Source organism: Danio rerio, chromosome 15 (assembly GCF_052040795.2).
Source record: "Danio rerio strain M-AB ecotype USA chromosome 15, GRCz13ab, whole genome shotgun sequence".
NCBI classification, from domain to species: domain Eukaryota; kingdom Metazoa; phylum Chordata; class Actinopteri; order Cypriniformes; family Danionidae; genus Danio; species Danio rerio.
In genome coordinates, this window is record NC_141035.1 from 49,002,501 (window position 1) to 49,027,500 (window position 25,000).

General features: G+C 35.5%; 2 protein-coding genes across 8 annotated transcripts in view; both read right to left on the bottom strand.

The window, feature by feature from the left end:
• eif4g1b (eukaryotic translation initiation factor 4 gamma, 1b) overlaps nucleotides 1–21,523 on the bottom strand; it is a 91,801-nt gene extending 70,278 nt beyond the window's left edge. For 4 of the 7 annotated variants that reach the window (XR_015509875.1, XM_087284575.1, XM_087284577.1 and 1 more), the window contains exon 1: nucleotides 21,380–21,523. The gene's annotated coding sequence lies outside the window, so the exon portion shown is untranslated. Of the gene's footprint in view, nucleotides 1–11,212; nucleotides 11,294–21,379 lie in introns of those variants that run through there. The other 3 variants (XM_087284574.1, XM_087284576.1, XM_087284573.1) reach the window with 1 other exon arrangement.
• alp3 (alkaline phosphatase 3) overlaps nucleotides 1–25,000 on the bottom strand; it is a 141,227-nt gene that overhangs the window by 96,475 nt on the left and 19,752 nt on the right. The window lies entirely within an intron of this gene.

Here is a 25,000-nt window from a genome sequence, read left to right on the forward strand (position 1 = left end):
CTAACTCACACACGCACATGCGCACTCGCATACACATATGCGCACTCACTCACACACACTTGCACATGCCTATGCTGTATGCTCACACACATACATGCATGCATGCATGCTTGCTCGCTCACACACACATGCACACTCACATCCTCACTAGGCATGAGCCGGTACATGATTCTGACAGTATGATAACCTTGGAAATTTTTACAGTATGACGGTATTGAGATTACTGCTCTAAAATATATATTCTTTTTAAATGTCTGGATTAAAAAAACTAACTTTTTTCTCCTTAGAAAACAATATATTTTATTTTTTGAAAGATTGATAATATTTTGGAGCAGTAAAAATGTCAGAAACAAATAATTTAAATAAATCAGTGACTTCTGCTGTCTTCATTAGTTTCAAAAACACTGATTTCTTTACAATTTACAACGGCAGATACTGCTGTCCTATAAAACAAAAAAAGTAAATAAAAAATCTTACTCATACCTTAGAAACGGTATTACACAAAAGGTTTTAAAACCTTGACTTTTCCAAACCGCGGTATACCTTGAAAACAGTGACCGTCCCATGTCCAATCCTCACAGACACACAAAACACACAGATGCTCACACACATACTTATATATATACACACACACACACACACACACACATTAGAGCTGCACAATTAATCGTTAAAAGATCGGAATCTCGATTCGACCCCTAGACGATCTTAATCCAGCATTTCTACGATTCTGCCAATCATATTTTCAAGTAGGCTTGGGCGGTATTTCGGTATTATGGTATACCGCGGGATCTAAAAATAGCAACGGTGTCAGTTTCAATACCGTTATACCGTCATAAAATATTAAATATCCTTTATTTAATGCCTACAAAAACGTATGTGTGATTGTCATCACGGGACAGTGTGGAGGAGAGAGAGAGAGGAAGAGGGAGAGGGAAGGGGAGAGGGAGGGGGAGAGAGGGAGGTGTGACGTGACGTGTCGCGCTTCAAAGTGTCCTGCAGTTTGGCAGTTTCGACTGAACAGAAGGGAGACGTGGCTAATATGAACGAGAGGTCTGCATTAGAGCTAAAGATCTTTGCCCAAACCCGGCGAGACCCGAAAAAATCCAAATCCCTGCATTAAAATCCATCCCTGCAAAGGTGAAACAAATGATGTAGTAGTAAAAAAAAAGCGAATTATTACGGCGGTCAAGCCAGTCACTAGCTCAGAAAGAGCGCATTCCAGCCGCAGGTATTTCGCGGTCGCTCATACACTGCGTATTACGGTAGAGCCCTAAACCGCAAGCTGACAGGTAAAAAGACGAGGCCACTCGCTACAGTGAAACTGCTGTCATGGAAAATTAAATGGATGTTCCTGACTGGTAGAAGATGAATAAACAATCCAACCCAAAACTTGCAAAATCAGCCAGGTCAGAACTCTGCATCTCGACCTGTAGCTGCAGTAAAGGGTGTTCAGCTGCTGGACCCCGTGAGCGCAGGACTGCGCTAAAGCCTGTGGATTTAATAATGTTCCTCCACAAACACACGTAGCCTAATCTTGGTGAGTAAAGGGTTTTTCAATTATAAATAAATATTAATTAAACCATATAATCATAATGTAGACAGAGTATACAGGCTAATGGTGGCATTATTCTATTATTATTCAGTTTCACCGCCGCCTTAATGCCAGATTGTGAAGAGAAGTGGAGAAACAAACCTTGCAGAGCCTTTATCTTAATTTCGTTATTGCCAAAATACCCGTCATCATTTAGAGTTTATTTTAATTTGATTTGTTAAGAAAGATTTTTTTTCATTTGTGTGTTGGCCAATTTAAAGGCTAAGTGCATGTACCTAGACCTATAGAGTGCTGATATGTTACGATGTTACAGAGGACTTACTTTATTTCTTTGTTCCAACTTTCAAGTGGCACATAGCCTAGTCTACGTTTGTTACGAATAAATGATGTTAAAACATATAAATGACTCATTCTTGAAAAAATGCAATAGAGCTGTGTGCATGAGCACATTTGAATAATGTCGGGCTGTAAATGGGTTCGGGCTTTATAAAGCTGTCAATCAAACTGTACCTGTCGGACTCGGGACCTATCGGGTATAATTTTTATGGCCCGATTACAGCTCTGCATTCCCGCTGCAGTACCGCGGGAGCCGGCCAGATTTCTTATGGTGTGGGAGTAAATTTCTGAATAAATCGCGGGAGAGATGTGCGTGTGAGAGAGAGAGAGGTGCTGTGCGTCTCTGTCTCTGTCTGTCTGTCTGTCTGTCTGTCTGTCTGTCTGTCTGTCTGTCTCTCTCTCTCTCTCTCTCTCTCTCTCTGACCGCAAGCCTAAGGTCGCATAGAAGGTATTCAGTTTCTGAATGGTTTAGGCTCAAGCCAACAGTTTGCTGATGGTGTCTGAGCCTTACGTCATAATTTTTTTTATTACGCCGGTAATACCGGAAACCGGGGTAAAATATGGAGGCGGTTTGACGGTATCAAAATTTGGATACCGCCCAAGCCTATTTTCAAGTTCAGGAGAGAAGAAAAGGCGGCTGCACGAGTCTTTTCATTGTTTCACACACGTTGCTCAGTGACATTGACACCTCCAAATGAGTCACATACTGTATTTATAAGGTATAATTCACCTAAAAATGTCCTTTTTGTCTTAATATAATGATGTTTTCGCGATCGGGAAATCACACGTGACATGAGCTGCTGACCGTGAGCTGTTATCACAGAGAGGGCACGCGCTTAATGATAGACACGCGCGCGCGTCTACTTTAGTGAACACAACCTGCATATGTTGCGAGTAACAGGTAATACAGTTGTAAATAATATTCAGTTTGTGGCAGAGTGATCGTTTGGGAGCCGCGCGCAAAGTATGAACAAGCACTTAGCAGTCAGAATGAAACCGAAAGTGTGCACTTCATTTAAATGATCAAATCACATTTTAGAGTTTCTTTCATAGCGTACCCACAGCTGTGCATGAAAATAAATGTTTACAATGTCAGTATAACTACTCTAGCCTATATATTGTTGAATATAATCTGATAATGGCAAATTTCAGATTTTACCAGTGAATAAATTTGTCTAATATGACGGATTGCAAGCATATATCTCAAACATAACAATTCAACATCAGAATTATAAGTAGAATAGAATTATTTATAGAAACCAGTAGATCTACACATAATATTATTATCGATGTTGTGCCATATGTTTGTTTTTACCATACCTTTATTCTACATCTACAGAATCGTGAGAAAATCGTGATCTTTATTTTAAGCAAAAAAAAAAAAAAAAAAAATCGCGATTCTCATTTTAGCCAGAATCGTGCAGCTCTAATACACATATATCTACATGGTTTCTGTACATTGCGGGGCGCCACGCCAAAATTCATCCTGCCACGGCTACATTACAGCTTTACATTCAAAACATTCAGTCGTGGGTTTTTTTTTTTGTAACAGCACCAAAATGTATTAAAGGGTTAGTGAATTATTACAGCGCAAACTTTTCTGTAACCGTAGTAGTGATGTGCGATATTTGTTTAACCCTTTAAGGTTACGTGCTTGACTGACTGACTGGCTGGCTGACTGACAGGCGTGTGATGCGTTAGGCCAGCAAACACGATGTATAGCCCTTTCACTTTACTTCAGGACACATTAATACCACTCTGTAGGTCGATTAGAGACATTAGGGCTAGGGTTGGGTACCGAAACAGGTATGCACCGAATCAAATCAGCATATGAATTTCGGTGCCTAATTTCGGTGCTGCAACAAGAACGTAAAGCAGGTCACGCACCAGAAGCGCCCAGCCACAGATACAGCAGTGTGTCTGTGATGTACGTCATCACACAAGTGACATGATCACGCTCTTTACGGCTGAGCACTGAAATTCATTCAGTGACAAATAATACTATGTATAAGATCTTATATATATATATATATATATATATATATATATATATATATATATATATATATATATATATATATATATATATATATATATATATATATATAGGGATGCTCAAAATAATCGATTAACTGTTAACCGAAAGGGTGCGAATGTGATCGATTAATCAGTTAAACGACTAAAATTATTATTTTATATATTTTTAGTTTGGCTGCATAAGGGGCCGATTGAATGCGCCATTGCGTTAAGAGGGGCATCTTTTGCACGGGGCTCATCCCAGAGCAGCAGTTTGTGTTGTCAAGACAACTACAGAGAACTTTTAAAGAGCATGGTTTCCGCTACATTCATTCTTCCATGGCGGGGACCAAAATGCATCCCGCCACGGCTACATACCCATTCAAAACATTCAGTCATTGTTGTTGTTTTTAATAGCGAATTATAATCGCATCAAGACGTATTAAAAGGAAAGTGGATTATAACAGCGCAAACTTTTCTGTAACCGTATAGTGCTGTGCACTGTCTGTTTAACCCTTTGGCGTTATGTGCTGACTGACTGACTGTCAGGTGCGCGATGCGTGAGGCCAGCAAACACGCAGAAGCTTTCAGTTAAGATGAACACAGTTTCTATAGTTATACTTTATTTATAGATAAAGTATGACTCTGCATACAATCACTCTATCTTGCTGGAGTTTATAGCCGTTTCGCTTTAATTCAGGACGCATTATTGCCGCTCTGAAGGTCTAATCGCTGTTTTAAGTTATCCAGAGCTGTATGAATGTACAAATCTTGAATATCATAATATTATTAAATATTACAATTTTATTAACATATACAGCAACACTTTTGCACAATCGATACCCAGCTGATTCAGTCGTTTCATAAGAGGACCGCGCTTCTTCTCTTCTCTTTTTCTTGTCAAAATAAAGGCAGTGAGGTGCGCCTCGCGTTTTTGGAATGAAAAAAGCACCTTAGCTGTGGTCGGCCACTTGTTCAACTGCAAGACATACTTAACTTGCGGGACGATAACGTATAACCCGTGCCTACAGACACATTTGCCAAAGAAGCAAAATGGAAGAAGAATATTGCTTGAAACAGACGTGTTGATGCCAAAAAAAGCGCTGATGTTGACCTGAATCTCCGTCATAAACGCAACAAACAGGCTTTACCTTTTATTTTACAGCTTATAAAGCATGTTTGCACATTAATGCAATATCATATTTAAACAACAAAACCGTTTAAAAAAAGTCAACATATGCGCGCGTGTTGTTGTCTTTTCATCACGCAGCACCCGCACTTGATGGAGAGAAAGGAAACCACGTCAAGACATAATCTTTAAAATAATTAATTCTATTAAAAATGTAAAAGGTTTTGTGATTATAATAATAACAGCGGGGCATTAAATAAATGCATATTTTCCGTGGAGCGAGCGATTTGAGGAAGTCTGCTATTTTATTTGACGGAAGACAAAAATATGATTGGAAAAAAAACAGCCTATGCCGATTATTAAAAAGGATAAGTCAGTGTTTTCGATTTGTAATATAAATTTATTATTTAAGTGGAAAATAATTTAGGGCAGTAATATTTATTTTATTAATTTTATTTAGTTTATTCTGTTCCTCTGTGCTAAACATTGCAGGTGCGTGAAAATGCTCTGTTGTTCTGTTCTATTATTAATATGCTAACATATAAAAATAAATCAGTATTTTAAAATGCAATATTTAATGTGTCAGACACAAAATAGACACGTCAATTTGTTTAATATAAAATTAATAGTAATCTGACCAGTTAACCGTTAATAACCGATTAATGAGCGGCGGTTGTCGGTTAGCAAAATTAACCGAAATGAGCATCCCTAATTTATATATATATATATATATATATATATATATATATATATATATATATATATATATATATATATATATATATATATATATACATATATACATACATATATATATATATATGCAAATTTATATCAAAATCATATTTCATCATATCATATCATCGTTATTGAACAAAATTCTAATCGCAATATATATTGATATTGAATTATTGTCCAGCTCTAAGCGAAATGAACCGCCAACTTATCCAGCATATGTTTTACGCAGCGGATGCCCTTCCAGATGCAACCTAGCTCTGGAAAACACCCATACACTCAGAATCAAATGTTCACCATCACATTTAAGCACTCAACATTGTTGTACATTACTAATCAATTCAGTTTATTGTAAATTATATACATTTCTTGTGTATTATTCTAATTTACTTCATTAAAATGAAGGAACAGCCTCAATTTCCATCAGCAGACTTGCGAACATCAGGTAAGAGAGAAACATGAATAATAAAACAAACATTCTGATGATCGAGAGCTGGACAATTTCCTACAAGCGCTCTGTCTTGGTGTTTCCTTCGAGAGCTTGATCATGACACACACTCATGCAGACCTTTGGAGTGTGTTGCCATTGGATACAGAACTGCAGCGTGAGACAGTAATGCGACAGTCATGCAGGAGTGACTAAAACTTCACACACAAACATACTCGCTCCGTCACTGTACACACTCACCATGAACTCTGACCTCACACACACACACCAGTCACAACAGCAAAAGCTAATACAATCAGATGGCAAGAGCACAGAATAAATCAGGGGTGTCCAAACTCAGTCCTGGAGGTTTGGTGTCCTGCAGATTTTAGATCCAACTTGACTCAACACACCTGCAAGGATGTTTCTAGAACGCCTAGTAAGAGCTTGATTAGCTAACCCAGGTGTGTCTGACTGGGGTTGGAAGTAAACTTTGCAGGACACTGGCCCTCCAGGACTGAGTTCAAGCACCTCTGGTCTAAATGCATATAAATGCAAGCAGATACAATACAATACATGAGGAACTCTGAATCTGCGTCTCATTTCAGAGTCTGCTACTGTCCACTGGAGGTCGTATTTCGGTCACAGACGCATGCTTTGAGAGTCTTCCTGACTGAATGAATTAAATACTCTGTTTTCCACCAAGGCAACTCAGAGTTAGGGCTGCTCGATTTTGGAAAAAATCATAATCATGATTATTTTGGTCATAATTGTAATCACGATTATTCAAAACGATTATCAGTTGAAGTCAAAATTATTCGCCCTTCTGTGAATTTATTGTTATATATAAATATTTTTCAAATTATGTTTAACAGAGGTTGTTTTTTTTACAGTATTTCCTCTCATATTTTTTTCTTCTGGAGAAAGGCTTATTTGTTTTATTTCAGCTTGAATAAAAACAGATTTAAATATTTTGAATTCTGTTGTAATAGCTCAATATTATTAGCCCCCTCAAGCAATATATATTTTTGATTATCTGCAGAAGAAACTACTGGTATATAATGACTTGCCTATTTACACTAATAAAGCCTATGAATGTCACTTTAAGCTGAATACTAGTATCTTGAAAAACATCTAGTAAAATATAATGTACTGTCATCATAGCAAAGATAAAAGAAATCGGTTATCAGTGATGAGTTATTAAATCTGTGATGATTAAACTGTGCTTTAAGCATCTTCACTGTATTTTTGATTTTATTATTGATTAATGATGTAAACAGTCGGCAGCAGCAGGAATATCGCACGCTGTCACTTTAAGAATAGTGCGGCTCTGATATGGTTTCTCTTTCTCGTGTCTTTTGATTCTCAACTTGTTAGTTTATTACACAAATGAGGGTTAATATGAATAATCACTAAACACCGCGCTCTGACACAAATGTGCATGTATTTCACCATTAAAGCGCTCACATTAAGATCGCGTTAGATGTGTGTGTGCTCTGCTGTCCGAGGCCAAGCGCGGCGCGCAAACGCACAGACACACACACACACACACATACATACATACATACATACATACATACATACATACATACATACATACATACGCTACCTGTCCGAGGCTAAGCTCGGCGCGCACACACATAACGTGCTGCAAAAGTTACATTACAGCTTATGCTTTTAGTCATTTTCACGTGGAACTGAGCTTTGCACAGCAACACATGTGTACAACTGGAAAGGGGGCTGTATGTGATTGAATAATCGCTTATTTCGATTAATGGTTTTTCATAATCGTTACAAGCCGAAATCGGATTTTTGATTAACTGCACAGCCCTACCCGGAGTGCTGAAATTAGGACTGTGCAATTAACCGAAAATCCGATTTTGATTTCGGCTTGTAATGATTAAGAAAAACCATTAATCGAGATAACCGATTATTCCATCACGTACCGCCCCCTTTCCAGTTGTACACGTGTGAAAACTCCTCTGCAAAGCTTAGTTCCACGTGAAAATGACTAAAAGCATGAGCTGTAATGTAACTTTTGCAGCACGGGATGCGCATTATTCATATTTTTAAAAGTGCAAGAGCACGTGCTGTTGTGTGTGTGTGTGTGCCGTGCTTAGCCTCGGACAGCAGAGCACACACACATCTAACGCAATCATAATGTGAGTGCTTTAATGGTGAAATACATGCACATTTGTGTCAGAGCGCGGTGTTTAGTGATTATTCATATTAACCCTCATTTGTGTAATAAACAAACAAGTTGAGAATCAAAAGACACGAGAAAGAGAAACCATATCAGAGCCGCACTATTCTTAAAGTGACAGCGTGCGATATTCCTGCTGCTGCCGACTGTTTACATCATTAATCAATAATAAAATCAAAAATTCAGTGAAGATGCTTAAAGCACAGTTTAATCATAACAGATTTAATAACTCATCTCTAATAACTGATTACTTTTATCTTTGCTATGATGACAGCACATTATATTTTACTAGATGTTTTTCAAGATACTAGTATTCAGCTTAAAGTGACACAAAGGCTTTATTAGAGTAAATAGGCAAGTCATTATATAACAGTAGTTTCTTCTGCAGACAATCAAACATCTATATTGCTTGAGGAGGCTAATAATATTGAGCTATTAAAATAGGTTTCAAAATATTCAAACCTGCTTTTATTCTAGCTGAAATAAAACAAATAAGCCTTTCTCCAGAAGAAAAAATATGAGAGGAAATACTGTAAAAAAAAAAAACCTCTGTTAAACATCATTTAAAAAATATTTATATATAACAATAAATTCACAGAAGGGCGAATAATTTTGACTTCAACTGATAATCGTTTTGAATAATCGTGATTACAATTATGACCAAAATAATGGTGATTATGATTTTTCCCATAATCGAGCAGCCCTAGCTGAAATATAACTGGCTAAACTGGCAGTGGGCGGGTTAAAGGAACCAAAACAAAGAAATTAAAATGCTCTATATTCTAACACTAATAACGCACTGTAGTGATACATGTAGGTTATTAATTGTGGAGTTATTTACTGTTGGATAAGCAAATGACAAGTACCATGGTATTAGGAAGGTATTTCTAAGTAATACTGCTATACTGTCATCATCAGAAAGCTTTATTTAATGAGGAACCATTTATTTACCATGTGACGATACCACTGTTTTACAATGGTACGCATTCAAAACACACGAGAACACTGCGTTCATTTAATACATACTATGCACATCATTTTAGGATTTATACCACAGTAATCCACTAAATATTAACATCAATATGCATTATCTGCTCTGCCTATTCATTTACAATGGTAAATGCAAAAAATATAGCTACACAAATACTGTGGTAACACAATGGTAAAGTAAATATTCCACAGCATTAAAATGCTCTTTTTTCTCAAACTAGTAATACATTGTCGTGATATATTTAGGTTATTAATTGTGCAGTTATTATATGCAGTAGCACCAGAGTAAAGTAATTAAAATGCTCTATTTTCTAATAGTAATAACCAGGGCTTTACATTAACACCCGCCAACCCGCCAAAATTGCGGGTAGATTTCGGCAGTGGCGGGTAAGACAGACAGTCCCACTAGCTACTTCGGCTGGTTGAATATAATTTTCCCAGATAGTAATTCTTAAAAGCAGGGTTTGACAATAAGGATGGTCCAATAATATGCGTGCACAGGTGATCTTAGAATTGAGAAGCAACACGACTGACAAAAATAATTGCGTTCGCAACTTCGCGCGAGCAAACCAGGTGAATACCGAATAAGATGATAATCACTCGCATTAACACCCCATTCACATGAGGCGTCAACGCTTCCCATTCACTTTGCATACGCTCAAAACACAAAAAAAAACCTTGTTTGTTTCAAACTCTGCACACAGTTATCATGATTTATCCCACAGTAAACTACTAAATATTCAAACTACTAACATTATGCATTGCATATTTATTTACCCTGGAAAATGTAAGGAATATGGTTACAAAAATACTGTGGTAGCAGCACCATAGTAAAGTAATAGTAAAATAAAATGCTCTATATTCTAACTCTAATGAGGAACCATGTATTTACCATGTTTTACAATGGTACACATTCAAAACACAAGAGAACACTGTGTTTGTTTAATACATACTATGCACATCATTTTAGAATTTACACCACAGTAATCCACTGAAGATTTACATTTATGCATTGCATATTCACTTACCATGGTAAATACAAGGGATATGTTATAAAAATACTGTGGTATCACAGTGGTACAATAGTGATTTATTTAGGTTATAAATCGAGTTATTTATTGTTGCATAAGCATATGAAGAACACATATTATTAATCATATTACTGTACTGTCATCATGTGAAAGCTTTAGTTTAATGAGGACACATGGTCAAAACATGGTATGATACCACTGTTTTACAATGATACACGTTCAAGAAAGCAACTTGTTCGTTTAATAGATTTTATGCACATCATTTTTAGGATTTATACCACAGAAATCCACTGAATAATTACATCAATATGCATCATATGCTTTACTTATTTACCATGGTAAATGCAAAGAATACAGTTACACAAATACTGATGTGGCACAATGCTAAAGTAAATATTACACAGCACTAAATGCTCTATATTCTAACACTAATAATACACTGTCGTGATATATTTAGGTTACGAACTGTTGTTGGGTAAGCATATGACAAGTACCATGGTATCAGGGAGGTACCATAAAATCATATTACTGTACTGTCATCATCTGTAAGCTTTAGTTTAATGAGCACACATGGTAAAAACATGGTATGACCGTGCTTCGGGGAAATGAGGCACCTGTCACACACACATATTGATCTTCAGGCCAGATTGAGTCACTCAACTTACTGCGTCGATCAAACACACGAACACACACACACACATCTACAGCGCATACATATACATACACACGCGCGCACTCACACCCACAGAAAAGCGCTGATTTCACACAGAAACAAACCGAAGCTGTTTACCGTTTATCTTTTTCTCTGTCGGTGTGTCTCACTGTTCGGTAACGCGAGACGTGCAGCGCGTCGCCATGTTCGCTTGCGCATGCGCATGCCGGGACAAAGCACGTGGGTCACGCGCATGCACAGACGCGGCCTCTATTTTACTGTCTTTTATCCTAGTGGGCCTGTTCAGCTCTTATCTACTAATATACACTTATTTATTTATTTATTTATTTATTTATTTATTTATTTATTTATTTATTTATTTTGCAAAAAAAAAAACTGTTGACAAGTTTGTAGCAATATTTGTTTACAATACAGAATATAAATTACATTGTCAATGAAAAAGAGATAGGAGAGAGAAAGATAGAAGAAAACAAAAGAATAAACAACATGATTTAAACTTGAGGGTAAGACATTTAAGAATCAAGAACAGTAAATTAAAGTCATTACAAAATGAAATAGTTCTTTTTGCTTTATTTTTAGATAATGAAATTAATATTATATAATGACTAAATTCTTGCAAAAACAGGAAAATATGGTTTAGTATTAGTAAATTTGCATTTGTGAATATGGAATTTACATAGAAAATAAATTTATAACAAAACAAGCATTTAAACTTTTTCAAAAATTGTTTTATAGGATAAAATTTGATAATCATTTAAAAGACACTTCTTTGACCTTGTTGGTGAGAAAATATTTTTGTTGCAAAGACCATATTTTTCCCATATCAAATCTCTCTATATATTATTCCAATAAGAGATTACAGGGGACAATGTAGCAACATTTTTTAATAAATATAAATCTAATTTTGTCATCTTTTTTGTTTGAAAAACAAATTTTACCTACAAACGTTTTTGTCGGATCAGAAAGGTACACTTTTTTAGGAGGGAGATGAATGCTACTTTGAAAGAGCATAGTAATTCCTGGGGCCTGTTTCAGAAAGGAGGTTAAGTGAAAACTCAGAGTATTTTAACCCTGAAATGAGAGAAACTCTGGGTTTTCCATTTCAAAATGGCAGGTTTGTTAAACTGGAGAAAGCAGGGTAAGTCAAGCCTGTTTCTGAAATAAAGATAACTTTAACTCAGAGTCAGTTACTGTGGTAACTTACTCTGTGAATCTAACCTGGTCAGAAGCAGGTTTTATTCTCTAAACTCAGAGTTTCTGTCGGTCTCCTGCCCTTTTTTAAAGATGAAGCGGTATTTCTCGCCTTAGCCTTACATTTCCACACACCTATTTAAATGCTCATTTTGGATACGTGCATAAAAACGATTGATAGAAACGTCATGATGCACATAACTTTTTAAAATATGCATAAAAAACGCGCATAACTGAGTAGGATAAACTTTTATTCGATAGAAAATGTGCGCATAAACTACGATGGAAACACTTTTACTGAACAAATTACAGTATGTACATTAAAAAGGCCCCTGATGTTAAAGCTCCCAAAACAATAGCGAAACTTTTTGGACTTACTGGGGCCTGTTTCAGTAAGGAGGTTCAAACAACTCGGAGTTTAAACTTGAACTCTGAGTTGATTTACCGAGAGATTAAAAACTCAGAGTTTTTGGTTTCAGAACAGCTGATCCGAGTTAGACCAATCAACTTAGAGTAGACCAACTCAGAGTTAAACGCGCACACTGTGACTATAAAAAGGCATTATCAATGGAGCGCAGATATTACGAGTGACCATGGCAACAACTTAAAAAAAGAGATCAGCATTTCTTTCTCCGGCTGAACTTGATCTGCTCATGCTAAATTATATCAAATTTGAGAGTATAATTAAAAAGAAGCAGCCATCAGTGAAACAGACAGTTAGCGTGAGAAAACAGCTGCTCAAGTTAATGCGTAATTTTTAATTAAAAGTATTTAAATATTTAAGTATAATAAAATATGTAATGATAAGTAATGATAAATTTATTCTAAACTTTTATACACATTTAGCAGTTTTAATAGATTTAACGGTCCACTTGTGTGTCTGCCTTTTTATTGATCAAGTGGTAGAGGTTGATATAACATTTAGAAGGTAAGCAGTACTAAAAATACTTTTTAGAAAGAATAATAATCCCATTAATCTAGTAACAGTGCATGTCAAAGGTTAAGCTAATTATTTATGAAAAAAGAACAAGCCATTCTCGTACGTGACTTTGTTCTGTGTGTGACAAAAATGTAGGCAACATCTGTGTTTCCATCCAAATATATTACATAAATTTGTGCAAAACTAGAATAACGTCTAAAAGATGTGAATAAAGCAGCGTTTTCATCCAATGAGTCAAACACAATCGTCACTTCCTGATTAACTTGCGCCAAATATCAACAGTAAAAACAGAATTTACTGCAGTAGAAGAAGCTGCGCCAATTATTTTTTATTTAATAAATGTACTTGCGCCTCAGACGACAATGCTGACACAATGAACACATGGGGGTGTTTGAAGCCATGAGACGTGGAGATCTTGACACGCTCCAGATGCTCGGAGGTAATTAATAATGTACACTAATACTGAAACAGTAAAGGCATTTTAGATGACCAAATCAACATTTAAGATGTTCTGCAGTGTGCTCAGCCTGCTGGTTTGTCCATTCACACACATCTTCATCATCATCTTTAACAAACCTTTTTTTTAATGTACATACTGTAATTTGTTAAGTGCACTTCGTAGTTTATGTGCATCTTATCAAATAAAAGTTTAACCTAATCAGTTATGCACATGTTTTATTATGCGTATTTTCAAAAGTGATGTGCATCATGACCTTTCCATCAATCGTTTTTATGCACATCTCCAAAATGAGCTTTAAAATGTGTGGAGACGTAAGGCTAAGGCGAGAAATACCGCTTCATCTTTAAAAAAGGGCAGGAGGCTGACAGAAACTCAGAGTTTAGAGAATAAAACCTGCTCCGGACCAGGTTAGATTCACAGAGTAAGTTACCACGGTAACTGACTCTGAGTTTAAGTTATCTTTCTTTCAGAAACAGGCTTGACTTACCCTGCTTTCTTGAGTTTAACAAACCTGCCATTTTGAAACGGAAAACCCAGAGTTTCTCTCATTTCAGGGTTAATATAGTCTGAGTTTTCACTTAACCTCCTTTCTGAAACAGGCCCCTGGTATGTTATACGCAGAAATACATTCAAAGTAATTCATTAAAAAACCTCTGTTGTTAAATCACTGACTAACTAAAAGCGAACCGTTGTTAAACCAATCACTGAAAAACAAAGATTTATTTTTATATAAAATATTTTGGTTATTCCAAATATTAAACGTGTGAGGAGTAAAATTATGTTTATAAATTAAAGTCCAGGCCAGAAGTACTTGTTGATGGAAATTTGAAAGTTTAACAGGAATTTTGGTTATATTATAATTACACATCAATAAAAACCTAATGCCTCCAACAAAAGAACATACCCATTTACTAATATACACTTAATAATAACTTTTACATTATTTACATGTGCAGAAGCACGCTGTTCCCTTGTTGGAATTCCTCATTAGAGCTGATAGAATGGAAAAGGTTTGGATTTTACCTAGTAAGTGCTGTCTCACCAATACAGTTAAAGAAATGACAAACAAACCATTTTATTTAATTTATCCCTGCAACTAATCTACATGCACATTTTGTGAATTAGAGAAGGAATCAATAAAACACCTGTTTATTAATGCACATAAAGCCAAATGTTTACATAAATTTATTAATTTTCCTCCGGCTTAGTCTCTTTATTATTCAGGGGTTGCCACAGCGGAATGAACTGACAACTATTCCAGCATAAGTTTTTACACTGCGGATGCCCTTCCAGCTGCAATTTAGTACTGGCAAGCAAGCAAGCAAACGCACGCACGCACGCAAGCACGCACACACACACACACGATACGGCAGTGGTTCTCAAACTGTGGTACGTGGGCTTCATTTTAGTGGTATGCAGAGGAATCAAATATGTCATATGTACATGCTACATATATTTAAAAATCTATGAAAATTATTTATATCTGAATATGATGACATACTGCCTGTATTTATGAAGTCCAAGCAACATTTTCCAGGTGTTGATAAATAGGCTAGGCTAATATATGTTAATGCTTTAAATTTAAGTACACGTAGAAGCGAACAAATATTTATAGACCTCAGCTTGCTTCATGCCAAAACATGTGCAGCTTTGCTATGGATAAAGACGCAAAGACCAAACGCTACTCAATGGATAAGACAAATGTCAAGTCTGCCATTGGAAAAAATAACTTGTATACTAAAAGCTAAACAACGTGTATTTGAAAACATATGGAGTCCTTTCATTAGTATATCAAAGAAGTGGAATTAACGGAGGAAGAAGTTGATGAATAACTTTTGATGGATAATGCAGTTCCAGGTTTATAGTTTTGTATTGATACATTTTTTAATATATATTTGCTGTACCTAGTACTCAGTATGATTATAATTGTCATGTTTGAATGGATTATCATTAATGACAAAAAGAGGAGCAGTTTTATTTTTATAGTTTTTTGTTGTTTGTTTGTTTGTTGTTTGCTTTTAGTTTCTATTATAAATATATATATATATATATATATATATATATATATATATCCTCATATTTTGTATAATTTGTAAATGCAACAAGGCTTTTATTGTTGTAAAATGTTTGTAAAATGTATTTCAATGTGTACAAACTGAAAACGAAAAATAAAAATATAATGGAAAAAAATTTAAGTACATGAGTTTTTGTTTTGTGTACTTTTTACCATTTTTTTTACTTTTAAAAGCACCTTTTAATTTAAATGCTGTAGTTTTAGTTTTTTTATACATATAAGCACAGTCCAGTGTTAATGTTCAAACTTTAAACTATTTATAATGTTTAAATTGGCTGACAATAATACATATTCTTAAATAGGAATAAATCTGCCTCATTTTTTAACTGTTCAGATTCGTAGCTGCTTTACTGAGCCTACTGCGCTACTGTATTTCCATACATGTTATTTTGGTGGTACATGGAGAAAAAATTTTTTTCTGAGGTGGTACTTGATAAAAAAAGTTTGAGAACCACTGCACTATAGCCAATTTAGTTCATCAATTCCCCTATAGCGCATGTGCTTGGACTGTTGGCGAGACCGGACAACCCGGAGGAAACCCACACCAACATGTGGAGAACACGCAAACTCCACACAAAATGCTAACTGACCCAGCCGGGACTCGAACCAGTGACATTCTTGCAGTGAGGCTACATTGCTAACCACTGTGCCACCACCATGTCGCCCTTTATTTAAACACATTTACAAAATTAAATCGGTTTTCTTGTAAAGATAGAATTTTTATACACAATTATACTAATAAAACTTTGGCACAAAATTAGATTATAAATGTTAATGATTTTATACGGGGAAAAATACCATGAAAAATAGCAAAACAATGGTCTAATAATAAATCTAATGTTTATTTGTTTAAAATTGGTCTTAAGCATTATATCGAAAACATAAAAGATTTAACATATAAAAAAGCTATTAGGATGTATGTGATTTTGGGATCATTTTTATATGAATTTCTTGTCATTTATATATGCCCTGTAATTTTATTTTTTAAATGTAAGTTCTTTATCTATTTTTGTATGCTATTTATTTTTACTATACACTCGTTAAACTATTTTAAATATATCTCACATTTCCCTTATTGCAAAAACAACAACAAATAATGTTTTGCCTATTTGATTATACACTGCAACTGCTTTGTTGTTATTGTAACATACATACATAGACATACACTCTCCGGCCACTTTATTAGGTACACCTTACTACTAGGTTGGACCCCCTTTTGCCTTCAGAACTCCCTTAATCCTTTGTGGCAGAAATTCAACAAGGTACTTTAAATATTCCTTGGAGATTTCGCTCCATATTGACATGATATCAGAGCAGGCAACGTTTCTCCAATCTTCTATTGTCCAGTTTTGGTGAGTCTGTGTGAATTGTAGCCTCAGTTTCCTGTTCTTAGCTGACAGGAGCGGCACCCGGTGTGGTCTTCTGCTGCTGTAGCCCATCCGCCTCAAGGTTGGACGTCTTGTGTGTTCAGAGATGCTCTTCTGCAGACCTTGGTTGTAACGAGTGCTTATTTGAGGTACTGTTGCCTTTCTATCAGCTGGAACCAGTCTGGCCATTCTCCTCTGACATCAACAAGGCATTTGCGCCCACAGAACTGGAACTTCAAAGTCACTTAAATCCCCTTTCTTCCCCATTCTGATGCCCGCTTTAAACTGCAGCAGATCGTCTTGATCATGTCTACATGACTAATTGCATTGAGTTGCTGCCATGTGATTGGCTGGTTAGAAATGTGCGTGAATCAGTTGGACTGGTGTACCTAATAAAGTGGCCGGTGACACACACACATGCACACATATACATTCATACAAATTTTGTGCAATCTTTGTGAATATAACGGCATAATTAAAGTGTGAAATAATGTATTAAGGTTTTAATGTTGATGCTGCGTGTGAAAATAACAACATGCACACACAGCTTTCTTTAGATTCTGTTGAGGACAGACACCCCATAATAAAACAAATGTTTACTATATTTACACTGAAATATGCTCTGAGGTCACATGAACACACACACACTCTGATAGAATCATGCGGTGTCATGATGACTGATACATTAACACACAGTGACACACCAGATGAACATACACATACATACATACTGACACAGGTGCTTCACACACACACACTTCACTTAATCTGCGAAATGTGGGTCAGTCAAATATTAATCTTTGTTCTAAACGAGGGCAGAGATGATAAACTGAGTTATGTCATCATTTAAAAACAAATCTGAGCTCGTCAAGACACAAGTTTATCTGAACACACATTCTTCAGCTTGAGAAAATTACGAAGAAAACAGGCTTTATTTTTAGTAAAAGCTGGTGTGTTGCAATATATAAAGACGACTAAACACACAAATTGCTGATTTCCTCCTTAAAATGCATGCACTGATTATTGATGAAAATGGAAAGACATATCCAGCAGGCACAAGACGTCAACATGACATCAGATTGCTTTTGTACCCCAATGTCATGAGGACGTTGCATATCTTCTTAAGTCAATTTTACATTCACAAATGCAAATGCACAAATAGTAAACGTGCCTCTGTGGTCTTCATTAAGGATATGGAGAATTATATAAAGTTGATTTCTGGATCATCTGAAAAGAAAGCTTTAAAAACTGTCAAAATATACTATGATATTAAGATCTTCGTAGAAGTACCCTAAATCAACCCTTGTATTTGCAAAATAATCTTAATGTTTTTTGTTCTCTTTCTCTCTTTTCTTCTATTGTGTTATTTTTTATTGTTTCACACCATACTTTTTGTCAATGTCATTTGTTGATTGATACTGTAATTTTTGTTTTATGTACTGTTATGTATGTAGGTTACTGGTTCCAGCAATAAAAAAAAACGTTGCATCTTGTTTGAAAAAGAAAATCGATGCCAACATCCAACCTAAAATCAACCAAATATCAACGTCTACTTATGTTACAGCTTGACATTGTGTGGATGACTCCACTATGATGTCTATCAGACGTTGGTTTTTGGTTGCCACACCTGATGAATAAATGTCAGTATTTGACGTCAATATGATGTTGGTTTGAGATGTTGGCTCGACGTAAAATTTTGGTCACTTTCTAACAACGTAAAATCAACCAAATATCAACGTCTTCTGATGTTACAACTTGACGTTGTTTAGATGTTGCCACTATGACGTCTATCAGACGTTGGTTTTTGGTTACCATACCTGACGAATAAATGTCAGTATTTGACGTCAATATGATGCTTTTGGCTCGACATTGGATTTGGTCACTTTCCAACACAACCTAAAATCAACCAAATATCAACGTGTAATGATGTTACAGCTTGACATTGTGTGGACGTTACCACTATAATGTCTGTCAGACGTTTAATTTTGGTTGCCATACCTGACGAATAAACGTCAGTATTTGAGGTCATTATGACGTTAGTTTAAGATGTTGACTCGATGTTGGATTTTGGTCAATTAAAAACACAACCTAAAATCAACCAAATATCAACATCTAATGATGTTACAGCTTGACGTTGTGTGGACGTTACCACTATAATGTCTGTCAGACGTTGAATTTTGGTTGCCATACCTGACGAATAAATGTCAGTATTTGACGTCAATATGATGTTGGTTTGAGATGTTGGCTCGACGTAAAATTTTGATCAGTTACTAACACAACCTAAAATCAACCAAATATCAACGTCTACTGATGTTACAACTTGACGTGGTTTAGATGTTACCACTATGACGTCTATCAGACGTTGGTTTTTGGTTGCCATACCTGACGAATAAATGTCAGTATTTGACGTCAATATGATGCTTTTGGCTCGACATTGGATTTGGTCACTTTCCAATACAACCTAAAATCAACCAAATATCAACGTCTAATGATGTTACAGCTTGACATTGTGTGGATGTTACCACTTTGATGTCTATTGGATGTTGGATTTTGGTTGTCATACCTGACGAATAAATGTCAGTATTTGACGTCAATATGATGTTGGTTTAAGATGTTGGCACGACGTAAAATTTTGGTCACTTACAAACACGACCTAAAATCCTTCAACATCTACTGATGTTACAGCTTAACATTGTGTGCACGTTACGACTATGACGTCTATCAGATGTTCTATTTTGGTTACCATACCTGATGAATAAATGTCAGTATTTGACATCAATATGACGTTAGTTTAAGATGTTGGCTTGACGTTGGATTTTGGTCACTTTTCAACAGAACCTAAAATCAACCAAATATCAACGTTGTAACGAACATCAAAATAACGTTGTCCTTAGACGCTGACAAGACACTGAAGTTTGGTCATCTGATGTCATGACCTAAATCCAACCTAATATTAATGTCTTATGATGTTGTGTACCTACTCTGAATCATTCATTCATGCACTTTTGCACACCCACTGGATATTTATTAATAAGCTACATCTATATCTGTATATAAAAGGAGGCGTGGCACCAAACCCCACCCCTAAAAAAGCTGAAAGAATAAAAGTGTGAATATAAAAACAAAGTTTACCCCAAACTCTGCTCTGGTGCTCTTATTTTCACATTTTAGACACTCAAACTGGAAAACATACTGCTATAAACATTCATAACAGATGCTCATGCTGTAAAACCACAAAACACCACACAAATGATTAAATATTATGTATGTGATTGATAAAAAAAACAGGTTACGGGAAAAGCAACTAACAATATCAAAAACACAGCACCTTCAAACCATCCAGTAAACTTGTATACCCAAATATATATATATATATATATATATATATATATATATATATATATATATATATATATATATATATATATATATATATACATTACAGTAAATCTTTAACTTCAGTTGTGCTTGTTTTAGACTTGTTTTCATGTAATCAAACAGGGTTATTAAATCATCTGAACATAAAGCAAGTACATTTTTGTTCTTTTAAATAAAACATGCATTAACTTATAACACAATAAACCAAAACACAATGTAAATGCCAGATATTTATAATATAATGTACATAACAAAATAAATTGGGATAAAATCAAATTTCCTTTACTTCAGCTTAATTTAGCAGGATAACTACAGCTAAAAGTGAAACAATAAATATTATTATTATTAAAAAACAATATTTATTATTTAAATGATTAAAAAGTAAGTAAACTTGACTAAAACGCAATAAAAATCACCAAACTTGCAAAAAACTAACATTAAATACAACAGAAACATATTAAAACAGATCTGAGCTCCTCAATAACATAAACATTAACTTAAAATACAGCTACTCTCATGGAAATATGCACAAAATAGGCAAAAATAACATACCAAAACTAATAAAAATTGAATATCAATTAAAGTATAACACGTAAACAACAGTAATATGGCTTAAATTATCAGTATATTTAAATATAAGTCATACAAGTAATAGAATATGCCTGTAATTGGTGAGTTTTCAGTAAACACAAACAGTACATTGACAGACACAGACACAGACACAGACACACACACACACACACACACACACACACACACACACACACACACACACACACACACACACACACACACACACACACACACACACACACACACACACACACACACGACACGAGCGTCAGAAGCCGGTAAGGTGTCGCGTATTTCTTACCGGACAGCAGATTACGGTGTATCTTCGGCACCGGTCCGGATCTGTACCGGATCAGTTGAACGATTCCAAACCGAAAATAAAGATAGAAAAGAGGGACAGACCCGTCTGGACCGGACGGAACCTTTTCCGGCGGAAACCGGCGACTCGGGAACTTCCGGATCGGTGACAATAGGGAATCCCGACCACGTGACCGCAGCGGCGACGTGAGAGTGGAGTATTAGCTCATGAATATTAATGCATAATCCTGAATGGACTGAAATGGATGCTCAGCTCATTAATATTGATTAGCTCAGCTTTCGCTATTGGATTCAAGCGGAAAGGTCACCGCGCAGCGTCGGGACAATCTCTTTAATATTTATAAGCATGTGCCATAGTAGGATACGTAAAGGCTGATTGGTCGAGAGTCAGAAAGAGGTGTGGCTTTTAATATAGCGCCCACTCGTGACCACTTTAAGAATCAGTCACATTTTGCTTATGCTGCAAGTTTGAGAAGATCCCTACATTTACATTCAGTATAACCTATAAACAAGGTGAAACGTGAAAACCCGCTACAAATATCACACTTACAAGCTTTTATTCTTCTTCTTTATATATATATATATATATATATATATATATATATATATATATATATATATATTTTTTTTTTTTTTTTTTTTTTAAATTTTTTTTTATCATGTTTAATATTAAAATGCTATGTAAATGACAAAAAATAAATAAATAAAACATTTATACTATTTGGCCGTACCCACAATACTACAACTATCGAAATTATTATTTTAATTCCAAATTAATATTTTTCCCTTTTGATTTAGACATTTTTAGCTCATATATATTTACAAAACTTGCATTTGTTTATGCCACTGAAACATATTCTTTTGATTAGTTTACCTAAGTAAATTAATTCAGTGTTTGCCATGTTATTTTTTATTTTGTGTCATTTAAATTATTACAAATACACATTTAACTAAACATTACAACTATATATATATATATATATATATATATATATATATATATATATATATATATATATATATATATATATATATATATATATATATATACGCTATGTATTAGTAAGATTTAATAGCCCCCCTGAAATATTAGCCCGTTTCATTTTTTTCCTCTTTTTCTGTTTAACAGAGAGCAGATTTTTTTAAACACATTTCAAAACAACTGATTTAATAATAGCTGATTTATTTTATCTTTGTCATGATGACAGTAAATAATATTAGACTTGATATTTTTCAAGACACTTCTATACAGCTTAAAGTGACATTTAAAGGCTTAACTAGGTTAATAAGGTGAACTAGGCAGGTTAGGGTAATTAGACAAGTTATTGTATAACGATGGTTTGTTCTGTAGATCATCGAGAGAAAATATAGCTTAAAGGGGCTAATAATATTGACCTTAAAATGTTTTTTTTTTTTTTTTTTAAATAAAAACGGCTTTTATTCTAGCCAAAATTAAACAAATAAGACTTTTTCCTGAGTAAAAAATATTATCAGACATACTGTGAAAATTCACTTGCTCTGTTAAACATCATGTGGAAAATATTTAAAAAAAGAAGAAAAAAAATTGAAGGGGGCTAATAATTCTGACTTCAACTGTGTATATATATATATATATATATATATATACAGTATATATATATATGTCCTGACAAGTCTTGTCACCTATCCAAGCAAATAATAAGTTGGCTTCTAGTTGATGATTTGGTGTCAGAAGTGTCTTATATGAAAGGTAAAGGCCTCTAGATGATGCTTATTTGAGCACAATAAAATCTGATCATGTCTTGATTATTAATGATTTCTTAGACATCATTAAAGAACATCTGATTTTTCAGCTTTTTTATTTTATTAAATTTTCTCTTTTTCCACATTGTCATTATGGGGGATTGAGGAATGTTAAGGAAGTAAATGAATTTAATCCATTTTGGAAGAAGGCTGTAACAAAGAAATGTGGACAAAGTGAAGAGCTATCAACACTTTCCGGATGCACTGTACACTATAATAAACTCTTGATTAAATCTTACAGTCACAGCAGGTCTTAAAGACACATTTAAATTAAAATCTTCTACTTTTTTAAAGCTTAAACTTAGCGATGACCCCAAGAATCATGTTCTGAAACTGTGGTCCTGATCAATTATATCCCCAACTTGACACTGCTGATCCTGCGATGCGACTGTTGCACGTTCACACATTTTGATATCGATGCTGAAACAATACACTGTGCAGCCCAAGCACATGCGCTACAGGTGAACCGTATAAACCAAACTGGCTATAGTGTGTGTGAGTGTGAATGCGAGACGTTATGGGTGTTTCCCAGTACTGGATTGCAGCTGGAAGGGCATCCGCTGCGTAAAACACATGCTGGAATAGTTGACGGTTCATTCCGCTGTGGCGACCCCCAATAAATAAAGGGACTAAGAAAAATGAATGAATGAATATGCAAGTAAAATCACACACACAACATTGGTTTGACCACAATAACTACAGGTCAGGGGTGTTTCTTCCTGGCAGGAAGTTTCTAGTATATCTAATAAGAGCTTGATTAGAGGATTCAGGTGTGTTTGATTAGGGTTGGAGCTGAACTCTCCAGGACTGAGTGTGGACGGCCCTGCTATAGGTGAGTTGAATAAACTAAATTGGCTAAAGTGTGTGCGAGTGTGAATGCGAGACTGTATGGGCAGTACTGGGTTGCAGCTGGAAGGGCATCCGCTGCGTAAAACATATGCTGGATGAGTCGGAGGTTAATTCCACTGTGGCGACACCTGATGAATAAAAGGACTAAGGAAAATGAATATGCTAATAAAATCACACACAACATTGGTTTGACCACAATTACTATAGGTCAGAGGTGTCCAAACTCAATCCTGGAGGGCCGGTGTCCTACTGAGTTTAGCTCCAACTTACCTCAATACACCTGCCTGGGATGTTTCTAGTATATCTCATAAGAGCTTGATTAGCTGATTTAGGTGTGTTTGATTGGAGCTGAACTCTCCAGGACCGAGTGTGGACGGCCCTGCTATAGGTGAATTGAATAAACTAAATTGGCTAAAGTGTGTGTGAGTGTAAATGCGAGACTGTATGGGTGTTTCTCAGTTCTGGATTGCAGCTGGAAGGGCATCCGCTGCAGAAAACACATGCTGGAATAGTTGACGGCTCATTCCGCTGTGGCGACCCCCAATAAATAAAGGGACTAAGAAAAATTAATGAATGAATATGCAAGTGTGAATGCGAGACTGTATGGGTGTTTCCCAGTACTGGGTTGCAGCTGGAAGGGCATCACTGCATGAAAAATATGCTGGAATAGTTGGCGGCTCATTCCGCTGTGGCGACCCCTGATGAATAAAGAGACTTAGGGTGCTTTCACACCTGTGAATGGATTCAGTTGTTCTGAAACAGAGATTACAAATGTTACATTGTTGCTCTTTGCTCTTGGAGCGGTTCACTTTCACACTGCAAAGTTTCTAATCGGACCAAAAGAGCTAAAACAAGTCACGTGTGAGTAAACTCTCCTCACATTAGTCAGAGTGTCAGGGTTTATTTTGCAGCGTCCCGCTCAGCTGTCAGGAGAGGTGGTGGTTTGGTGGTGATTGACAGGGTGCGTGCGCGA